This window comes from Pseudorca crassidens, chromosome 14, assembly GCF_039906515.1.
Source record: "Pseudorca crassidens isolate mPseCra1 chromosome 14, mPseCra1.hap1, whole genome shotgun sequence".
Classification (NCBI taxonomy): domain Eukaryota; kingdom Metazoa; phylum Chordata; class Mammalia; order Artiodactyla; family Delphinidae; genus Pseudorca; species Pseudorca crassidens.
Window position 1 is genome coordinate 56,599,351 of NC_090309.1, and position 4,093 is coordinate 56,603,443.

Here is a 4,093-nt window from a genome sequence, read left to right on the forward strand (position 1 = left end):
CTGTTGTATCTCACAGAATGTCCTAGATATACTGTGATCTTATTTCTAATAGCTGAATAAGCTAATCCCCATAAAGCCACATGAGTACTTCACTGTGATGTAGTACAAGGAAGAATTAGGATGTTCTTAGTAGGCAACTGCAATAAGCTACCTGCTGAGTCATTGAGCTGATCTATTTTTTTTTTTTTTTTTTGAGCTGATCTATTTTTAATCCAATGAGCAAAACTCCTATTTGATGTGACCTTATCTGAATGCTATCCTCTGTGGAGCTTGTAAAAACTATACCACTCCAAAAAAATGGAGGAAATATTCATTTTCATTATTCCCTGACAAGATAATCATTCTGTTAATTCGGTTGGACAAAAATCTTTTATTTTAACTAGAAATCAAATAAGTATTACCTTAATGAAGACAGACAGGCAGCCAAGTTGTAAAAACAAAACAAAATGAAAAAAGTTCAGTACAACTAAATGTCTGTTTTGCTTTGAGAATTTACCTTAGTAATAATTACTGGAAATGCATTAGTCATGGTGAAAATTATATTCTTATTTACATATACTTCTCTACTGGCACAGAAAAATGAAACTGGCTACAGTCACCACATGATACTGCTTTTGATAGTCCCAAATTAGACGAGTCCCTGGTTTTGTTATTGGCAGAAAATGTCCCATCATGATTGTGAAACTCCTGCTGAAAAAAAGAACCAATAGTGTTTGTAAAACCACTGCAAAACAGAAATACTAAATAGAAAAAAAAATCTTACAATTTGGTACCATTTGTTAATGATTTTCTCTTCAATTTCCACAAGAAAAGAAATAATTTGATGCTAATTGTTTGAAAAGGTTGAGTCCAGTGTTAGTTAATTGTCTCTTGGTAAGAAAATCACTTTAGATAAGGGAGAAAACCTCATTGTAAAATTGTGTTGGATGAGAGGACAATTGTTCTATCAGGTTTAAGAGGTTTTGGCCTACGGAGATAGGATTCACTATTGCTATTTTAGATGAATTTCTTTTAATAGACTTCAGTAAGTTAACATAATCAATATGCATCTTATAGCAAGAGACACACTTTCCTTGCTATAGTCTTTGGGGCATGGCTCTAGGGACCCCATTTCCATTTTTGAGTCAAACTACCAGCAGTCTCTTTAGCTTTCACCACTAATTTGCTAGAGTTAAGGCTATCCTTAAATCTATGGGTGATAATTTCTCAGGAAGGTAGAGGACCCTAAGACTAGTTAAGACTAACAATGGGAAATTCTACTTTTTGAGTTTCTTTCACCTTTCAAATTCACCATGCATATTTGTGTGGTCAAAATAAAATTCAAAATAGTCACTGAAAATTACTTTTACCTTTCATTGTAGATATCGCATGTTGCCTATCCTATGTCTACACTTCTCTCCTTCATTCCTAGTGAAAATCAAATTTTTTCAGAGTGGCAGAGTACCCAATTAAAAATATTCACTTCCCTGGTCATCTTTGCGGCTAGCAGTGGCCAGGCAACCCAGTTCTGGCGGATAAAATATAAGTAAAGTCTACAAGATGGAGTTTCCAGAGAAGCTACTGTTTTCCTGTTTCAAAGGATCAGACTCAGTTGGTTTAGGACTACTGTATTCTCCATTTTTGTTTCCCCCAATCTTCCTGCCTAGAACATGGAGTTGATGCCTGGAGGTACAGTATCCAATCTTACAACCATGAGGACAAAAGCCACAAAGAAAGGATAGTAGAGTAGGATGCTAGAAGGAACTTGCTGACATCCTTGAGCAGCTGCACCAGCCCTAAACAGCTTGCATCTATGAATGCCAAATAAAATGCATGTGGCCCAGTTACATTTGTCCCATGGGACACTTATACTAAAAAATTGTTTATCTGAAATTCAAATGTAACTAGATGCCCTGTATGTTTATTTGTTAAAGCTGGCAACACTACCTGCTTCTAGACTTCCTGCTATTTGAAAATTAAATTCCTATTTGGTTAAGCTACTACTGTAGTCAAGTTTCTCTTCTATACATCTGAAGTCAACCCCTGATTTTTTTAAAATAATTAATTGTTATAAATTATTTTAGACTTTTCCTTAAAGCCCTAATTTTTAGATTAACTATTTGGAATTATGAGCTACATAATATTTTCTTTCTTAGAAAATGCAATCCAGATATAGCAATTGTTAAATTAATTAAAAAGGAGGTCATTAAACTGAGATGGTTCTAATGTGTTAGTGGCATTACATAAGCAAACCAAACCCAATCCTGTAAATTTCTCAAGGTTAAGAAATTAAAATCTAAGGACAACCGATCACAAACAGCCAGTAAGGTTTTCCCAAGTAAACTGAATGCTTAAGCTATAGCCCATCAAATAATCTCCTTGCTTTGCTTCCTTCTTCTCTGTAAAATCTTTCCCCTAGCTCCTGTTGGTGGAGCACTTTCCAGTTTGGTGATTTGATTTAACTTTGGTGATTTGATTTAAACTGAGTTTTGCTCAGATAAACTCTTAAAATTAATATGCCTCAATTTATCTTTTAACAGTTCAAATGATTGGGTATTTGTTCTACCAGAAGTTAGCACTTGAAACTTAATAGCATTAATAAACAGAATTCAAATTTGTTTTCCATATGATTCAGCAAAAGAAGCAAAAAGATTTAAGGCAATAATCCCAACATCAAAACACAACATAGGGACTTCCCTGGTGGCACACTGGTTAAGAATCCGCCTGCCAACGCAGGGGACACGGGTTGGGTCCCTGGTCTGGGAAGATCCCACGTGCTGCAGAGCAACTAAGCCCGTGCGCCACAACTACTGACCCCGCGTGCCACAGCTACTGAAGCCTGCGCGCCTAGAGCCCGTGCTCTGCAACCAGAAGCCACCACAATGAGAAGCCCACGAAATGCAACGAAGAGTAGCCCCCACTTGCTGCAACTAGAGAAAGCCCGCGCGCAGCAATGAACACCCAACACAGAAAATAAAAAAACCCAAAAACATACATAGGTCACTTCAAAAAGGGCTTGTGGGACCAAAACCAGGAGCTCTTAAATGCTGCAACCAAAGACTGAAGTTCTCCAAAGGTTGTGATCACTCAATTGTGCTGTGTTTTCCTGAGGAGATAGAAGCCTTAGCCACTCATATCCATGATTGGTGATGTGGGGAAGTAAATAAAGTCTCCCAAGTTTAACCAAAACTAACAATCAAACAAACAAAAAATTATATACATGAAATGTAAGTAACTTAGTAAATTCAAAGGGAACTATTATTCATGGAATAACTGATATATTTGTAGATTTACTTACATTCTTTACTGTACCTATAATACCAAACGACTCAAATTATTGAAGATAAACTAATTCAATTGAATTATTGACTACTGTACTTATCACTATGCATAAGAAAGTGTAGAGCATAAAGAAGTAGAAAATAACATGGTTTTTATCCTCAAAAAGTTACCATATTTTGAAGAAGATAAAACTTAACAGGGGTCAAATACTTAAAGATGAAACATGGAAGAATAATATAAAAAGATAAATTATAGTTAAAATGGAGGGGAAACGGGAGGAAATGCATCCAAAGGCTATGGTGGTTATCTCTAAGGGATGAAGATTATGGATGTTAATTATTATTTACTTTATGATTTTATGTATTCCTAATTGTCTGAAATGAACATGTATCAATTGTAAGATTAGAAAGAAAACAATGTGTCTTTAAAAATGAAAAAATAAATAAAATGAAATGAAATATAAAGAAATGCCAAAATATACAATGCATATAATGGACTGCTAGGACAGAATATTGGGGCAGATTTCTTGGAGGAGGTGGAATTTGTGATGGACCTTGAGATTTGCCTGACTCATGTCTGTGATATCTACATAGCATGTCTAATTTAGGAATCTGATTTAATTCCACGGGACACCTACCACTAATGTCTAATGCTATGGGGATGGTGTCACCTCCATATGAATGGTGTCCCCTAAAGCTGTGCAAGGAGGCAGCACTGTCAATCATTCTACAGCATATCAGGGCTTGCAAGTTCAGGGTCTGGTCAGTTTAAAAGTAGTTTATGGAAGTCATAAATATAAAGCACCAATAAATTTGTCATTTCCACGAGTATC

The 4,093-nt window shown here is 35.7% G+C and overlaps 1 non-coding gene across 1 annotated transcript; it reads left to right on the forward strand.

The window, feature by feature from the left end:
• Window positions 1-2,976: 2,976 nt before the first annotated feature.
• Window positions 2,977-3,101, forward strand: LOC137206243 (small nucleolar RNA SNORA25). The gene has a single exon (XR_010934560.1). It is a non-coding gene; the product is annotated as a small nucleolar RNA SNORA25 (small nucleolar RNA).
• Window positions 3,102-4,093: the final 992 nt, after the last annotated feature.